We start from the raw sequence: 20,176 nt of genomic DNA, 5'->3' as shown, positions 1-20,176 counted from the left end.
GGGCTGGTGAAAGAAAAGAAAGCAACTTGGTTTACAGTATTTCATAGCTATGGATTTCCAAGCCTGGATGAAATCTAGAACAGAAGTAGAACACTAGAATGTAATATAGTTAAAAAAAAAAAAAAGATTTCCTCTAACCAAAAATGCTGCGGTTTCTACAGTGTTGTTCTGCATCCAAACAAAAATTTAAAACTTCAAAAATAAATTTTACAAGACAGCAGAATTAAAGAAGCCAAAACTAACTCAGCAACTAGAGCCAACAGCAGGGCACTCATTTTACAGTTACTCCTCTCTTTGTTCCAAATCTAGAAAAGCAGAAATTTGAATTCATGTCCACACTAAAAATTCTAACACGGGGTGTTCTGGAACCATTTATTTAAAACCTTTGCCTCCCTTTATGTTCTTTGGAAAAGAAGCCACAATTCATTTCTATTTTACTTCTGCGTAAACATATAATTAATGAAGTAAATACTGTTAGCAGAAGAAAAACAGGGTTTGGAAGAATAACCAGAAGACTAAGGAATGAAACACCAAAGTTAGGAAGCTAAAGTCCTATTAACAGTCAGTACTCTCTGCCAAATGATCCCTATGTGAGCTGAGGGAGGCATCAACACTATTCTGGGCCAACACACTGCCATTCTTGAAAAGAAAAATCAAGGACAGAGTACCTTCTGACTACAAAGGTAACTGCAAGCAGGGCAGCTTCGAACCATGTTGCTAGATTAGCAATGGAGACAGATTCCAAACCACCAAGTCATTACTAAGCACGTGACCAATTCTCAAGGCAGTAAAACCAGCACTTTCTTACTTCCAAAGCATGTAACGCTACAACATCAGACAAACAAAAGTACATCTAAAAAACAGCAGGAAGCAGTGGTCTGTTGATATTCTCTGAACAATTTGGGTGAGTTTAACTGCCCATTATCAGAAAGGTGATACACTTGTTATTCTTATTTAAGGACAGATGCTTACACTGGAACAGGAAGTGATTATCTGTTGTGTTTGGCACACTGACATTCCCTTTTCTTGATGATATTTAGATTTACTAAAAGCAAGAAAAACATACATTGCGTTGTTCTATCTTGTACTTTTGTCCCCTCTTAGGAGATTTTGTAGTTACACAAAGCCATTACACAGGGCTTTTCTGTAAACCATAATATTGGCAGAATGTCAATGTCATACTTCAAAGCTTTTAGATCCAGATTTAAAAGCTACTCAAACAGTCAAGAAAATAAGAGCAGAGACTGTCAACAGCACTAACTCCCTATATAATTTTCTTAGGGTAATAAATTAAATGCTTCAAAAGAAAGTCAAAAAGACTTACTAGCCAGAGACTTCATAGACAACTAGCTAGGATTTCAGCAGAACTGCTTATATGGCAGAAAAGCTCAGAGAGAATGGTTTTAGAAAAGCCACTATTGCATAACAAGTAACATACCTGATAACTTATTGTCATTATACTAATAAAACAAGCCAGATTATCCCATCAGGACTCATAATTGCAAGCAGCAAATATTTAAAAAAAAAGACATTAAATCCATGCCACTCTTAAGACTTTGTTTCTGCAGTATCAGCTACAGGTGTTTTATTCAAGTGTGTTTTAGGCTTACCTTGATGACACGCTCTTTGTAGGAAGTTCTGATTCTGTCAGGTCACAGGCTGCTCCTTGAAGAGCCTGGATATTGATCTCAGGGAAATTTCACCAAGGTCTCAGCAGTAAAGCTAGAAAAAAATACAAAAACCAGTTTAGAATTCTCATTTTTAGTGGACAAAAGCCTATATAAAAAGACAACGGTTTCAAATACAATACCTCCTATGCAATCACAAGAATAAAAAAATAAACATAACCTTGCAATCGTAACTTTTGACCATAATTATGTAGAAGGTTAATTCATGTTCTCATGACATGATTTCAAATAACATGGGAGAAAACCATACCAACCCACTAGGAGTACGGCACAACCAATATACTACCATTCATAGTTTTCAGAATTTGCTTGCCCAGATCCTAATCCAAATTTCTCATCTATTAAACGTGACCAAAACCATATATGATATGCTAACTAGAAAGAAATAAGGGGCTTTTTCTATGGGTAAAGTGGGACAAGAAAAAAAAAACAAAACCTGTTCAGTTTCTCTCAAAAATGAAAGGCTCTTGTCTCATTGCAATAGAAAATAATTGAAGCACTCAAAAAGACAAACCAAATTTTGTCACAGAATTTTCCAGCTAAAGTTTGCGGGTGATTGAGTCAGGACTAGTTTATGACCAAGTATTTTAGTAGATCCTTGCCTAGAGCTACCGTTTAGATCCTGGCTTTTGGTGATAAGCCATCTCTACTTTCACGCACCTCAAAATAACCTAGGCCCTAGATTTGGATATATTATTTGCTTCTTATGTTTCTCTTCAGAGCTCCAGCTATCAGAAGTGCCACCGCATGCACAAGTCTGCTCTTTGTTAATAACAGAATAAAAAAAAATCTTCTACTATGTCACCAAATCTTTGTGCTTGCCATTGTTTGACACTAACCCCTCAGAGTGCCTAATCCAGAGTAGATGAGAAAATGAAGGCAGACCTAATGTGTGACCCAACTATCATCTCAAACTGTTGCTCAAGCTTTTCTATTGCACCAGTATACCTGCCAGTTTCTGCTCAGTGTTTAAACAAAACATTTTCAATGAAACACAAACAGTACCACAACAAAACAACACTGGGCAACTTAACTGCCCCTTACAAGACAACTACCATTTTAAAATTAAAACCTCTCTGATGTAGCTGAAGTTATATCTATTAAATGACGAAAAAGATGGGAACTCCATGATGCATCACAGTCACATATTGGTTGTATTTTCTCTAGCAGCGTAGCATTTCGCCAATGGTTACATGTTGTAACCTGAAGCTGCAATTTATTTACCATATTTTGAAGTTCAGAGTATGTGTTTCAGTTTCTCTCCAGGCGAGCTCTTCTGTACCAAGCACGCAATGCGCTTTCTCTTCCCCAGTGTACCAGTAACACAGGTACTGTCCCGTGCCGCCTTGCAGCGCTTCCAGCCGGCGGAGCTGGGTTAGGTGCCCCTCACAGCTTAACACCCCTCACTAGCCACCAGGCTCCCAGGCCGCCACAGAGCTGACCAGGTGGTTTTGGTCAGCAGGGAACGAGTACCGCCGGGCAAGGCCGCTTCAGGGGCTGCCTGCATAAACCGACAGCTGCCGCCGGCGGTGTTACACGGAGCCGCCGGCAGAGACCCGCGCTCCGCTTCGCCGAGCTCCGGCCGCCTTCGCGCCTTTCCCTGAGGGGAGCGGCTGCCTTCGCTCTCCGCGCGCCGGGTCCCGCGCCCCTGCCGCGTCCGGCTCCGCATGAGCGGGGCCGCGCCGCCCTGCACCGGGGAACCGCGGTGTGCGGAGGCCGGCGGCCCTGTGCGGAGGCCGGCGGCCGTGGCCGACCCGCGCCTCAGGGGCCTCTCTCCCGTTTCGGCGGCCACGACGCTGGCCGGGCGCCAGGCAGCGCGGGAGGCGGGAAGCGCGAGGCGCCACGCGCCAGCCTGAGGGTCGCCACCAGCCGCCCCCGTGAGGCGTCGCGCGCGGCGCCCCCAGCGCCCCTTCTCTGCCCCCACCCCGGCGGGGGGGCGGTCACTGCCGGCCGCGCTCCTCAGCCCCTCGGCCCGCGCCTCCCGCCGCGACGCCCTGGCGCCTCGGAGCCCCCCGTGGTGCGGCCTGGGAGCCCCCCTGCAGCCGTGAGAGAAACACAGCAGACGGTAAGTCAGAGCGTACCCTGCAGGTGGTTACGGGGTGGGGGACGAACCCGGGTGCCCCCGTAGTTGTTTGGAAATGAAAGCTCTCCTGAAGTCAGCGCTACCTCAAGCATAAAGCTTCCCGCTCTCCACGCCGCTCTGCCCCAGCAGCACCCCACAGGAGGGTGTGCCCCGTATAGTCCCCACTAGCTCGAACTGCAGCTTGAGACACCAAACCGCTTCTTCAGTGGAGAGCTGTCCTGTCAGGGTAACAGCCCAAGCAACAAATCAGAGCTTGCAGAAGCTGACGAGATGGAAAGTTAAATTCTTATTTAAATCTCAAACTTATTGATACACAAGTTGTCACCTGGCAAACAGATCTGCCGCAGCCTTAAAAGGCAGAGTGCTCACAACTACATCTTTGTGCCTCATTTATGGTGGAAAAAAAATCTGCTTGTACGCACTTGTAGCCAGTTCAGTAACAGCTATCATTAGTTGTATTTCAAATCATGTGACATGCCACAGCTTTCCCCTCCATCCTCTATAACTGCCATAGAAGAATCCTTGGAAGGCCCCAAAGGTGTCCTGATTAAAAATGAAGTTCTTAAATTCTGGGTATTCATATAGATCTTTATACAGACAGCATCTGGGTCTTCCCCTCCCACCAAATGTAAAAAGCAAGAGGCAGTGAATAAAGTAGAAAAGGGGGCAGGAGGAGTAAGAGATCTGGGTCCTCACAGTCGTTTTCATAAGCGTTCCTGTCTAATTGCCATAAGTAACTAGAGGTCAATATCTACCATGTATTTAAATATCTGGAATTAGGGTCATAGATAACATGCCTATAGCAAATGCCATTTATCAGTGCAAAAGAAAACGGAAAGGCAGGAAGGGTCCCCTCCACCTCCTCTTTTAATGCCTTCAGGCCTGCCTGGGTATCAGCTGTAGCATTTAGGGTGGAGGGAAGATGAGAAATACCCACTTACTATTGCAAACTCATCAGTAACATTAGCATAATTGACTAACTTGGTAAGCTCCTTCTCCCCAAATATCAGCAAAACTAAAATTACTGTTTCCCCCTTACTAACCAGACTTTTGAACTAGTTTCATGGTGGAAAATGCTATTGATGCCATTTTTCAGAAAAACACTTATAGTAATTGTGACTTACAAGCAGTTAGTAAATGCAGCAAATTGGAAAGTTACCTATTATGTCTTGCAATGTAAACAATTAGAAATAAGGTGACCTTTACACTTGCTGTTTCCTTTGTGTCTAGTCTCAAAGTGTTTTTGTGCCAAAATATCATGAATGTTCTCAAAGAATGAACACTGCAAGAGAAATTAAGGTTATATTTGTTCCTACACTGGTACCTTCTAGTATGGTTATTCTTTAGACAAGCTTTTTGGGAAAGTCTGCAGCCACCAGAGCCGCAGCTACATACAAGCTATTAGAACTGATTAAAGAACACAGCCCTAGTTCAGTGCTCCAAGACCACCATTTAACATATACATACAGATAATCCTTTTTTACAGTTCACAAGGGTATATATACTCAAGTACCACTTGCTCAAGCAAGCTATGCCCAAACTCAAACAGAATAAAGCCTCATTTGCTGAGCTTACTTTCTGACAGTGGCTTCCACTCTGATAACTTGTTGCTCTGTTCTCGAGCTATGAAACAGTTTTGCTTTCACCTATCACAGTATGAAATGCTTTGTCTGTACAGTAAGGAGCAGAAACAAGGTGAGTACTCTGGGCATTGTCTGTAGTCATGCACCCCCATTCAAGAGTGCATGGCTTACCATTTTTCTTAATCTTGATATTGTCAAGTTTTCTGATTGCTGGAAAGTTTCATACAGTAAGTATAGTTGTTATGCTGGAGTCCCTTAGAATTTACATTCAGTTGACAAGATCTATTGCATCTCAGGGGTTAGAATAAAAATTCAAGTCCCCTTAGATTCACTGCAGCATAAATAGAGAATAAGACATTGTAAGAGAAAGTAATACCAAGTTTTAGCAGGTATATTCTGCAGTTTCTCCTTTTCTTGCAGGCTGTGCAGCACATTGAAAAGCTTGAATTTTCTTCTTCTGAAGTAGATTCCTCCCTGTGCTTTTCATCTGCTCTGATTCAGCTGAAGGAATTTAAGTTACAGCAGTTAACATTTTCTTTTAATCACATACACAAGGGACAAACAAGACTGTTTATACAGTTTGCTCACTGTTGGAAAAGCAATTGAGGCTTGTTTGTTGTTGTAGTGTTTTTTTAAGACAAACTAGAACTTGAGTATTTAGCCAGAAGTTGCCACCTTTTACTTCCTTAGTGTTGCACATGGTCTAACATGGGAATAGATTATGAAATAAATGTTTGGAAGTTAGTCAAGCAAAGGACTGCTGGTTACTACATTATCAAATGATAGAGTCTGTTGTAGGAACGAAAGGAGCAATTTCCTGTTCTACATTTGTTTCCCTTCAGTGTTATGTGAAGCAAACCTTTAACTCAGCAGCTATTTCTTGTGATCCTGGCTGAACAAGAAGTCATGAAAAAGTCAGCTAGATAAATGAGAGAGCACATTTCTAAGCAACAGCTGTCAGCTAAATACACTCTTAGCAGGTAGAGCAGACTGCTCTCCAGTTCCATCAGTTAGGCAGAAAGGTAACCAGCAGGCTCTGTACTTCTAGAGGTCCTATCTAGGGCCAAGACTCTTCCAGACTACGTAAGAGGAACAGAAAGCCTGTGCAAGAAGAAACATGCGCCTTTGAAAGGGGGAGGATATGTTAAGATTGTATACAGCCCTGACTTCTGAAGAGTCCAAAAAGTCTTGTCATCACAGGGAGTCTCCGCTGTTCTTTGTGGAAGACCTACCACCTTCCCAGTATCCCAAATCCTGCGTGACAAAGTACACTGAGAGCGTACTTTAATAGCTTGTATTCACAGAAAACTGGACCTAAGTCACAGCCTATGATCTGTATATAGTGGTTCTCTGTTCCCATTCATACTACAGTATCCATTGGGAGAATGACAGAGGTGAAGAGTTTTAATTCATTATAATGAGGAAACATTTTTCCCTCTGCTCTCTGAGCAGGATGGCCTGCTGGCTCAAAGCTGAAACTGAAATCTGTTGTTGCAGGGGGAGGTAAAGGGTTGCTGTCTTCACTCACCTAGCTCTGGTACTCTGCGCATGGATCATTCTTAGCAGTACACACCTTCATTGTTCCTATAAACACTGAGTGGCAGGCGGAACATGCAATTCCAAAAGCTGTGTCTTAAAATTCTTTGTAGTCCCCTCGTGGGTCATCAGACCTCTTTCATGAGTCCCAACAGAATAGTAGCAACCAGGACTAAGTCCAATACAAAATCACAGGAAAAAATGGAAAATGCAAGATGCTGAGAAGGCTCACAAGCAACATGATCAGATGAACATTCCTTGCTGCTTTTCCATACTGCAGTGTTATGTCAGACAGCATTACCAAACACCAGGTGAATCTTGCAAATTGCTGTTAGGTTCTCAGTAAAGTCAGTGTTCCCATTTTTATTGTTAATTTTTTTTTTTTTTTCTTTCTCTTAAGCTGATACAGACCATAAACTCTCCTCTACAGACTTTGCCAGCCTAGGAAAAACAGCTGAATTAAAGCTAAACAACAGGACTCTGTAGTCATCTATAAATATTACCAGGAACAAAAACCCTAGTGAGGGTGAGGAGTTATTTAAGCTAAAGGGCAATTTTGTTATGAGAGCAAGTGTCTATAAACTGGGAATAAATCTAAGTTAGAATTAGAAGGCTCAAGAAGAGTTCTTGAACTAGACCTCATATCTTAGTAGCTAGGCAAAAAAAACCCCAGCTATCTGAAATGTAGAACTCAGGTTTGAAAAGAATGCATCCTGTTTTCCCAGATTCATAGAATAATCAGATTTAGTTCACTCCTATCATCATTTACAGCTTACTAACTTTTGGGCAAGCCCATATGCTGCCCTAAACTCAATATATGAACCAGTTATTTTATCTCTGCTGTTCTGAGAACTGAGCATATTCACAGTGCATTCCCTGGCTAAAGATAGTCATAGTCATTGCAAGTCTAAAATATCAGAAATTGTATCTCTGGCCATTTCAGTGCACAAGCTGAGAGATCTTCCAGGCAGAATGTAAAGACTTAGAAGGAGAAGAAATGGGGTATTTTGCTAGTAATGAAAAACACAGAACAAAAGTTATCAGTGCAATCATACATATGTACTCAATGTAAAGCCCTATTCCATTAGGTTCTTCAGCCTTCAGTAACTGCTCTGGATTTTGTCCTGCAAGCATTCCTCCTGGAATTCTCCACTATTCTTTGTGGTAGAAAGTTCCTAATGGCAGGGAACAAGGACAATGCTTTATCTCATCTACTTCTTCAATAATCACATTAGCACTAAAGTTAATGTAACAGTGTTGTCTTGGATAGATAATAGGGCTATTAAGTGAACATCAGGGATGGGCTAAGCCTGAACAAAAGTCACAATGGTTGATGCAAAGTACCCCTGAGAATATTTTGATATTTAGGGAAGAGGGTAGAGCAAGCATAGTTTTGGAATAGGTTCTTTGCTGCATGACAGATTTCACCCTTTTGTTGTCTGTCATAACATACTCCTTCCTTGCCTCGCACTTACTTCCTTTCTTCACCACAAAGCATGATTGCAAAAACCTTACAGGCCTTATAAAAGTTACTTGACTTTTCACAATTTCTCCATGCATTCTTCCCTCCTACAGCTAAAAGAAATCCCACAGTACCACATTGATGAGGCTGTTAAATGAGGCACAATAACTTATTATTTTCTGCCAGAACCAGTCTTTGCTATAAGTGGAACAGCAGAGGCTGGACTCCTCAAAAAAAACCCAACAGAATTGAGTTTAATTGTTCTCCCCATGGACATCATTAAAGAGGTGTCATCACCTGCTGTGCTAGGTTTCCAGTATGAGATCTCTAGTGCATGTCAACTCACAGGTCTGTTGAATTCTGTATTTTTTACGGAGTCACACTATTACCGTGTTTACTTTGCTTTCATTGCTGGCACTAGCCTTGAGCAGACCCTGTCCCTTCTGAAGCTGAAAACTCCAAGTTCCCATCTAAAATGGGGGTTCAGGAAGAACTAGGAACTGAAAACAAAAACCTGTGAGCTTCCTGGAGGCAACTTAGTACTCGAGCAAAACTAGAGTTTGCTTAGTGCTGCCTCCTGCTCTCTCAAAAACATGGCTAATTTTAGAACATCTAACTTAAATCTTGATTTTTTTAGTACAGTCAGGAACATTCTCTGTAGATGATAGATATTAGTTTTTAAACCCAAGTTCACAAGAGGCTTGAAATTACCACAGAAACTTCATCACATCTTATCCCCTAGTTGGGTAAAAAAATATTTCTTACCTCAGACAGATTTAATAAGACAAAATAAAGACTATACAAAAACTATATAGAAATACAGCTTTCCTTTCCCTTACCCACCCTACATGGCCTTTAATTCTGATCAGTGTAAGCATCCACCATAACTGACAGTTGTTCCCACCAAGTAGAAGCACACTCCCTACCAGCCACATTCTGACTGCAGCTCACTAACAACAGACTCCATATCACAGTAACTGAGCTAAGAGAATTAATAAAAGATAGGCTGCTTCAGTAGAGGGGAAGGCAGAACTTGCCTCCGTTGTTTTTCTTTTTGCTCTCTTAGATTTAATATCTTTAATTTCCATCAAATTAGCAGTTGTCTCCCCACTTAAATTTTTCAACCATACAGCTTGTCAGCAGTACATTCTTCCCAAATCAGACTTACTACCAGCTCACAGGACATCTTTAACATTGATTACTTCACATTTATATATTTGCTTTGCAGCTTTCATGGAAGAAATACAACTGGTCCTGGTTTTATAACAAACTTCCAGTGCAACAGAGTAGGGATTTGTGCCATCAGTCACATGGGTGCCAGCACTCCCAAAACATTGCTACGCTTCTTCCATGCAGTTCCAGCAAGTGCTTTGACATCCTTCTTGAAGGAAGGATGTAGATAGAATCATTTACTCTGGTACAGTGGCTGTCAAAGTGATGATTCTGTGGAGCAAGAACTCGACATAAAAACTTTTTGCAAAGATCTACTTTGTTCTCTGACAACTCACATATATACCATGTACAGTTCTGCAACAGGGCAACACGAATCAGACAAGGATGCTGTCAAATTTATTTTATTTCAGGCTATTAATCATCAAGTTTCATAATACAAAAGGTCTTATTTTTTACTTTGTCTCCATCTGGGAGATGTTTTTATAAACAAAAGTTTTTTGCGTAATGTGGAAATTTTATCTCTCAGCCAGCTCTGATTATGGCTCTCACACTAAATATATCATAAACATGTATTTTGGCAGGGGCAAAATTACTGTCTTCCAAGTACAAAGAAGCCAGAACCCTGCTCATTTGAGCTGTCCCAGCTTCACCTTCAATTCATTGTCCTTACTTTTCAACTGTAAGATTTTTTTCCATTGCTTCAATTGCAGAAAAAAAATCTAGGTATACTTGAATGATGCATACCACTTTTTCCTGCAGCTGTCCATCTAGAAAAAATATATACTTAAAGTATCCTGAAAAATTCAGTATTTCAAACAAAAGTCTGTGCTAAGGATACCCAGAGTTTTTTGAAGTACAGCCGTGAGCAGAAGCAGTGACAGCAGGGGGCACAACTGCTGATAGCTCACAGCTCTGGGACAACCTTCATACCACTCTGAACTAGCTTGTTTACTAGTAATACGTATTTCCAAGAGAAGAACTGCTCCTCTAATCTGTAACAACCAGCTAGCTATTTGATTGCGAAATCTTTTATGCAGGCCAACCAAAAATACTATAATAAAAGCTCTACGTATAAGCCATTTGTCCCTGCATATCTTTTCCTGCACTGAAGGACAGGAGTACAGCTCTCAGATCATCATGGCACAAAAAAAAAAAAAAAAGGGTATTTTCCATACTCTGTCATGGAAAAGGAGCTGGGTAGGAGCTTTTCCCAGTGCATTTGCAACCCTTGCTGTTTAATTGTAGGCACATAAAGAACTACTGCAATAGTTCATATTTGGAGGGCACAGGAAAGCAGGAGACTAAACACAGGGGCAATTCCAGCTGAATTGCTTTTTCCAGGGCAACAATTACTGTCCATGCCTTGCTGACTTCCTTTCGTAGAAGCAAAAAGAAGACAAGCTATAGCAGCATTAGAAGAACAGGTGACAGCAAAAGAAATCATACTCTTCCTCCTCCTTACATACACAAGTAGTACTAGCATCAGTTTAGAAAAAAGTAGAAAGCAAGGCAGGCTCTTGATTGGTTTAAGAGGTGACAACCTGGAAGTTACCAAATGGGGTCCAATTCCAGAAACAGAACATTTCGGAGTAACTGTATACAAGACCATCTATAATATCTTTCAATGACAGGAAAGACATTAGCTCCTTCCTTCACTCTTATGGAATTATTACAACACTGCAGACAAACCTTAGATTTCATACAGGGTATCTTTCAAGGTACCATTTCAAGAACACTACTGCAGGCTAAATAGCTATACCTGCTTTCTGTGGTAGGGTGTGAGTTCTTGACTATTCAGAGTCAATGGTCCCCAATGTGAACTCTAGAAAGGAGAATTTGTCCACAGTCAAGGATATTTCTATTAGTAGACTCTTGTTAGTAACTGTTGTTGCAGACTTTTGCTCTCATAACCACAGAAGATGTACTAACTAGGCTAGTTGAGATAATGGCACCACATCAGAGAAGTCCTTCTGACGTCTAATCAGCGCTCCCTTAGCAGTCCCTTCACATATTGATAGAAATCTCATTTAGCCCGAAAGGCTCATAAATGAGCACAGTCTCTGGAACTTCGAAGGAGATGTTGCTGAGGAGGGCTAGTCAGCAGTGTACTCTCTACTTGCTTGAAAGCAATCTTAGTAGAAGTTTGCAAATGTTAAGCTAGGGAAAGGTAAACAGGAAAGGTTTTTGTTTACAATAACCAGCAAATCTCACTGGAGCTTTCTAGACTTAATATCTATCTTGGAGTTTTAAGACTTAACATCTCTTGCAGTAGGCTATATATAGGCTATTGAGACAGAGAGACCAGTTCCATTTTACACATTGAAAGGCTCAAAAATAAGTGCTTACTGTACAATAGCACATGTAGGATTGAATATAACACAAAACCTCTCTGAACTGGCAGTTTCACCTATTGTGTGACACATGCTTTGTGAACACAGTACACTGTGAACCATGTAAGAGTGTAGTGCTACAAACAAGCTCTTACAGATCAGTTACAACTCTCTTCCTCTCCCCTCCCCTTCCCAACCTGAGAAACTTCAAGGTCAATACTCAGTTAAGATGATTTCAGAATGAATTTCATAACTGAAAAGCCAAATCAACTGCTCACTGCAAGGTACCACAATTTCTTCTTTTCCATCCCACAACTTTGATGTCTAAGTCATATTTGTTCACCACACCCTTCTGACCATTTCCTAAGATAAGTCACAGAAGTTTTCCCATAGACTAGCCAGGTTTTGCACCCAAAACAAGATCTAGCATCAGTATTTCCAGTAACCCCCAACAGCACATAGTAGCAACAGGTTGCCTTTCATTCTGGTTTCTTGTAGATCATTTGTCTTTGTTTCTCTTTACTAGGTTCTATGCTACTTTGGCCTCCTCACTCTTCCATACACCTGCACCTTAAAGGATTGACCTCTCCAGTGACTGTGGGAGCACAAGTTTAATCAAGCAAAAGCCTCTTGTTTGTTCCAGATCCTACACAAATCAATGTCAGCTTTGCTCAATGCTGATACTGACACACCAGAAGTTCTGGGAGGTGCAGAGGTAAAAACTCTTTGGGATTCCCTCAAAGCTAGAATGACAAGCTGTGGAATGCTATTGCTTGAGCTGCAGTCAGCTTTTTCTTGAAGAGTACTTCATATCTTGCTTAAACTGTCAGTAAAAAGGCAAAGGTATGGCACTAGTGCCTCATTTCTCTTGTAGCTGTGAGCCCTCACACAAGAGTCAGATTTCTGTCACTAGCTTAGCTCTCTAGCAGGGCCTGGTTGGTTTTCTTTAGATGCAGGGCATATTGCGAAGCCTCTGAGATGTTCCCTAGATAATCCTGTCCTGGCCTCTGATAACCAAGAAAACAAGTAAGTGGCACCAGCAGCATTTCTGTTTCTCATTGAGGCACCTTCTCCCAAGGCACAGTGCTTTGAGGAACTACACCTATCCTCTTGCTGAAAGCAATGTTTGGTTAGCTCTGCAGGAGCTATCAACAGTCAGTAATGCAGGTATGCACGTAACCAGGGCAGGCAAGATAAGCAAGAGATCTTGATAAACTGTATCTTGATCAAGAGATCAAGATAAACTGTATCCAGTTTATCCTTTGCATGAAGAGTAAGTCTAAGCTTTTCACCAGAAAAATCTCTAGACCAGTGCAGCCAAAAGAATGGGATTAAGTAGCCAAACTGCTTCTCACATCTGTCTCTCACTAGGAAGAGTTTTTGATTGATTACTTTAGAGGCTTTGAGCTTTTCTTCTTTATACCTTTCCCAGCTAGTTCTCCTATGAAACTGACATGTAGATCTTAGGTTTTAAAAGCAGTGGTTTACCTCACTATGCTACAAGAGACTTTGCATATATCTTGCCCTTCTCTTTTTGGATACGTGAGGATCTTCACGTTTCCTCCCCTTATAGGGCTGCTCTTTGAGGAACTTGGTCATGTCTTTCAGGACCATATAATCATTTTAAAAGCAATTTGACTAAAGAGAAAGGACACCAGGGAACCCATTTCCATATTTGCTGCTGCTAAACTAGTCAGTAGAAGAGTTGGATTGTTCCATCTAAGTTATAGGTGTTCAATATGCTTGCCTCCTCCCCAGTTACTAGTCCATAGTAGAGATGCACATACTTGTTAACTCACTCCAAACAGAGTCCCTAAGGACAAACTCCTTTCTGTGAGTATCTGCATGTGAGGTGGTACAAGCAGTCCCCAAAGAGTTTATTTTAAAAAGGCAGAAGAAATAACAGACATTCATAGAGACAGTGTAGCTACTCCAAGAATTCAGTTGCACCTTTGACAACAGCTTGCTATTCAGTCCTCCAAAAGACCAAAGTACTCAAGAGCTCAAAATAAGGTAGGAAACAGAAACAACTTTAGTCATGGACACCGCATGTATTATATAAAATTCCTCTCACAAATCTGTTGAGCAAGACATGTAGTCTTGCAGAATTCTCATAGACATTTGGAGTACTGCACCATAAATAGCTTAAAATCTTTAATAACAGTTATCTGCAGCAGAGCACTAGGCCTTCTAGGTATCAAAGAATAATCAAAATCCCAAATCATACTGATCGTAAGCCCTCCAAGCACCACAGAAGCTAACACAGTGAGAAGCAGAGTTTGCTTTCTTAAGGAACAGTAAGGCAAATAGTTCTTTGCAAACCTCAGATAACAACCAGTACTTCCAAAGAGATAAAGCAGTGAAAGATAAACAACTAACCACAGACAGACGCCGCTGAGCATACAGCACCACGCTGTTCCCAAGAACTTCACTGTCAGGGAGGAAGCTCTGGTATATGTGAGGCTCCATTTTAACCAAGTCAGAAGTTGCACTAGTCAGAAACTTCAAGAACACAGCCACAGCCTTGAAAAACAGGACTCTTCCTTCCACAGGTGGCATTAATACTCATCAGAAGAGCTGCAGACCTGAGTGGCAGTCACTGTGGGCCTATAGAAACCCCAAACAGCTAATTATCAGCTGATGATCATTGCTGTTCTCTGAATCTAGGAATTCTGCATCACCTGTGATTCCCCCAGGTGCCCTCTCTGGGTATTCAGGACTCTCTTCCAGATCACTAGTAGTAACCCAACATCCCAAAGTAGCTAGGGGCTACAGCCTAGCAGCATGCAGAGGGCAACCTGGAGGCTGGACTGTAAGCCTTAGTATCTCAGAAAGAGTGCAAACATACAATATGGAGAAGGTGCTGGGAGGAAATGGTGGAGGCCCAACAAGAGAAAATGTGGAATAGAGAAGGATCAGCCTTTTACTGAGGAAAGAGAGCCCTTCCTCTTAACATTATCAGGAGTAGCTGCTGGAACAGAAATGAACTCAATAATGTGATAGGCCTGACAGTGGTATCCAGACAAATAGGCCATACGGAGTGGCACTACTGACTATGTCTATTCACATTTGGTCACAGTGATATGCTGAGCATCTGGCAAGTTCTGTTTAAGAGGCCTTTGTTGAAATGTATCAATTCAGGGAAAAACAAACAAGCAGGTGTTCAAACATGAAACTTCGTGGAGTTACCAGTGAACACATAAATAACACATTTTGAAATGTGGAAGAATAAGCAACACTTAATTGCACAATTCCAGTCATGAACAAGAAATTACATAAATTCCCAAGGCTCCTATTCCTACGGCATGTCCTGAGAAACACGACATCAGTATATTGAACACATCCTTATTTTCTTTCAGAATTCAGAAAATTTCTTTCAGAATTTTAGAAGTGGGTGAAGAGACTGCTAGAGATATGGCATGCATAATATCCCTTTCCCAGTGACATTAATGGAAGTTGTGTCCATTCATAACATGTTTAACATTTATTACAAAAAAAGGCAATGAATAAAAAGCATGGGGGTTTTCCTTGCTGCTGAGCCTGGTTGCAGAAAGGGTCTTACACTTCATTCAGTTCATGTGCTGAGAGTGGCCACTACACCATCTGTGTTGACTTTTTTTGCTGAGAGGGCAGGTGAGAAATCTCAGCTTCTCCTTAAGGATGTACATGGTCCACCACGCAATGATGGAGATGAGTTTTATTTCACAGCTGGTACAGCAACAAAGAAGACATTAAACCTAGCACATTTTAACAGTCCTTTTGAATAGAATGGTTGTTTGAACACAGGACTATGGGACCCGCTGACTGAAACAGAAGCTGGATTTTTATGTTGCTACTGTTTGGTTTTCAATGGTAAACCAAGCAGTATGAAGAACCATGTATTTGTGCCAGTAAATAAGGTTTTCAAATGTGATTCTGATGAGGTGTTCAACACAAGAAAAACTCTAGCTTCTTCCTTTAGCTTACCAGAGGGACCTGGACCTAGTTAAGGTTTCTTTTTTGTTTTATTTGTGGTACGGGTAACCTGTGGAGATGCCCTCAGCCTGCAAAATTTTCATCCAAATTCCATTTTAATCCAGTAACCCAGACTCACAGTATTGCATTTGGAGTAATTTCTGATTTTAAACTGAACATCGATTGTTCATTTTAAACTCCAAAATTTAACTGAAAAAAAGGCCCAGACTAGCATGATGACTAGTCTTGTTTCCTGTGGAGTTCAACAACTTCTGTTGTTGAACTATCTACTATCTCCAAGAAATTTATAGATGTTACAGGCTGGGTGCCCTAATGCAGCAGGTTTGGAGTCTCTTTATGAGTGCTTGACATGGGCTTCTTTGATGATGCCAGTATACAATGTGACTTGGACGTCTGGGGTTGAAGCATGTCTAATTCTTTAGTTACAAAGGTGAGATCGATTTCTTGGCCAATTTTAGCATCTGTGAGATACACCTTAAAGCAAAAGAAATGTCAGCATCAGGAGAAGGTCAGCTTCGCTAAAATATGTAGACTTTTTCCTCTAAACCTTTTATCTGTAGGACTATTGACTTCTAATTTTTTTTCCTAAGTTGCCTTTTCTGCTTCTTACAAAATTTGCCACTGTATGGCCAATTTAAAGACATTATTGAGTTTCCCTAAAAATACTGACAGGCAAATTGTAGTACCCAGGATTTGATTGTGGACATATGGTTAGCAACGAGAGTCTAATTAGATTTTGATACTTAAGCCTGGTGTGAGAAGGGTCAGTCTCTTAATCGTGTTAGACTTTGAAGAGATTACAGGAGTGACTTTTTCCTCTTTACAGACTGCGCTAAGAGCTGCCTCTCTTTAACTAGATTGCAACGCTAAATGTGACTTAATAAATGGTGGCACATTGCTGTATTAGCTATAAAATCACACACACAAATTTATTCCTTTTGTAACCCCACAGCACTGAATTGCAATATGCAAAAGGGCACCCCACACATATTCCTACTAGAATAAACTCTTGGCATAATCACAAAAGTCCAATTAAACAAGCACTGTGAATTCTAACAGGATTTGTTCTCTCTGCAGACTTCACTGACAGAGGTGAATTAACGTGGAAATAAGACTACCTCTAACTTCAGCCTCCCAGTAAGTTTTCTTTGACTTACTACTTCTGTGTAGATCAGAAATAATAGTAAAGAGCACCTCTGTCACTTCTATTGTCATTTTTGTTCTAACTTCATGCAAAATGAGGGCTTCAGGAAAATGAACACCGCTCCTGGTGTTAGAGGAAAGTTAAAGGGGAGGGGATAAATCCATGACCTTAGAGGGCACGTGGTCTAAAACTTATGACTTGGCATTCTCATCTCACGTACCTATCTTTCCTCTACCTCCTCTCCAACAAGTACAAGTCTTTACAGCCATGAGACACCTCTCAAGTAACTAGAGCTGTCTTATGCAGTTTCAACAGCAATACTGTTTATTTATGTACATTAAAAATTGACATGTGCTTTAGATCAGAGGCTGTACTTTGAATTAATCTCCCTGATTTTGCATATAAGTTTACATCCACCGAGGTCAAGGAGCCTTCAAAGTGAAAGATCTCTAACTGTTACAGAAAAAAATAACCTACTTTCTCCAAAGCTGCCATTCTGGGCTGCTGTTGTACCCAAGGTACAGTCTGTCCAGGAAGCCAGAAGGAATTCTGTGCATGAGACAGCGGAAGCGGATTTAGCCATATTAGGATGAAGCCATACTGAATTTCAAGACAATGTTGTGTACTCTCAGTATGCATTCTTAAGGTGTATGGCGTGATTGTACAGATGCTGAGGTAAAAGACCTCTGTTTTATCCAGTTACGTGGATTTTATGCCAGTTTCCATTAATTACTGACATGACAGCTGACAGAAAGAAAAAAGTAGTTGACGGGAGTGTTCTGTCCCCAGACACACTGAGTAGATCATGCCTGTTGAAAAGGAATTTTTTTTTAAATCTGAGAAAAAAAAAATACATTGTAGAAATCATGCACCACTCTGGGAACAGTATAACTGCTAAGCTTTGCTCACAGCAGAATCTTACACAGCTTTAGCTTTAGTGTATGAAAAACGGCACGGGAGTTAAACTGAATCCACCTAAGAGACAGGCTGGAGGAAAGCTCATCAGCTTTTTATTTTCAGTATGATCATTTTAGTTGGCTGGCCAGCTGACCACTTCAGTAAGCTCTTTTGAGGTGAGAAATATCTCCATAAATGCAAGCACGTTGTTGAAAATGGTAATAAATGGAGCCCAACCAAACACGCTTTTGTGACAAACAGAGCTGGGGCCACTCTGACAAGGCAAGAGTTGTGCTAGTTTGAAGTCCATAAACAGTAAACAGGGTCGTGCTTCACCCCAGCACAGCTGGCCTCTGAGGAAGCTAATTGTCCTTGTCCTTGAAAGAGAAAAGAGCAGATAAGTCACAAAGAGTTACATTGTGGGAACAGCTTGTATGGACTCTGGTGAGGGACATGAAAGGAGCCAACTAAAAATACGTTCAGTCCTAATTGCAGCCAGCTTATTTTGATGAGGACTATTTACATATTCCATTTAGATCTTTAATGTTTCTGTGGTGAATTTCTTTCTCCTTTTTTAAAGCCTCGGCAATTGATTCCTTATTAACTGCTTTTTTTAATCTAGTGGAAAGCAAATCAAGGTATTTAATCATAGCTGTAAATTTAAAAGCAGAACAAAATTAATTGTTCCACTTAGGAAATTGTTTCAGATGTGTAACAAGAAAATCCTATGGGTTTGGCTGTATAAAGCAGGCAAGTTTGGCAAAGTGCTACATACATATGACTTGCTACCTTGTTACCTATATTAAGTCTTGAATTTAGAAGAAGCTGTAATTCTTATAATCCTTCCTATTGCTTGCAGAGTAAGAGTAGGTCTTCTGTAGAAGTAGTAACTGCCTGACATTTGAAAGACCCAACCAAAAATGGAGTCCCACAAAAGGATTATGAGAAACTGAGAAGCAATAAAGATCAGTTCATAAGCTTCTTGCTTTGCGTTCTTTATTTCTTTTTCTATTTCCACAAACTATTTTTTCATTTGCATGCTCTGCTGGCTGCTGATTTTGCCTCTTGATGCACAATGCAAAGGACTAAGCTGTCAGAGAGGGACCACACATCTTTAGCATTGACACCATAATACACAACTGCTCAATGTAAGTCAGTCTGTACAACAGATACAGATACTCTTGTGTTAAAGCACATGGAAAAGAGCTATTGTTGAGAGAGGCTCGCCTCAGCTCTTAACGTTTCAGTTTGCTGAAGAGCTTTTCAAAGGTACCACTTTTTGAAACTTAAATGTCTGGGTCGGATTGGAAAGAAGAACTTACCTTCACTCAGATTCACTGCCCTGACCTCCTGCAGAAGTGCCAAGAACAGGCCAACCCCATCTTATAAAAATATGAAGCTGGTGATTCTCTTGGACTCTCCAACTAAGAGTGTATGTGTCACATTGCCTACATTGTGACAGCTATGGTTCAAATCTCCCCAGTACTTTACTGTATTTGAACCTTGGAGATTGCCTTATGCCTGGAGGTGTACAGACTATATTGTGTCCTCCTGGCAATGGTATTTTATTGGCAAGAGAAGAAGCTACATCAAGAGGACATCTCCCAGCTTGGAGCTGGCAGGCAAATTACATGGTGAATTGTCTACTTTGGTTTCTTTTTAAAAAACATCATTGTATGAGGACTGATTTTGCTAGACATTTAACTTTTATCTCACATCCAATGCTGCAGTTTAAAGAGGAGTTTAAATGGGCATAACTTGTCACTGCTGCCAAAAGGCATGGTCCCATCCATCCCATTGTTATATGGCTGTATGACTGCTTCTGCCAGCACAGAATGGGCTGAGGTAGAGGACACAAGAAGCAGCAGGAGAGGGCAGGCAGGACTGCCTCCAGAAGCAGTAGCAAGCTATGGCAATTCAAAACCTTTTGTGAAATCCCCAAGACTTGAGCTGAGAGGAGTGCTGAGCAAGAATGAAATGGGTTTATGCCTATCTGACAGCAGAAACATAGGCACCTCCTGGGCTGGATGAAAGGAAACAGATGAATAGTGTCCAAGAGTTGGAGATTTATGTGTCAAAATGGTAGCTTGGTGCTTTCATCTCCCTGTTGAAGCTAACCCAGAATATCTTGTCATAAATCCTGACTGCCTTCACTTAGATTAGTGGCCCAGCTGGTATTTTCCTCTTCCAGCAATTCTGTAAAAACATTTTCTTTGGTGAGATAGGTCAATTTTTTGCTTTGCTTATTTAACAATGGATGAGATTTATGCAGCATACACTCCCATCCTCTCCCTCTTACATTTCT

The sequence above is a fragment of the Nyctibius grandis genome, chromosome 12 (genome assembly GCF_013368605.1).
Source record: "Nyctibius grandis isolate bNycGra1 chromosome 12, bNycGra1.pri, whole genome shotgun sequence".
Lineage (NCBI taxonomy): Eukaryota > Metazoa > Chordata > Aves > Nyctibiiformes > Nyctibiidae > Nyctibius > Nyctibius grandis.
The sequence above is the reverse complement of the archived record's forward strand: the minus strand, read 5'-3'. Positions refer to the sequence as shown.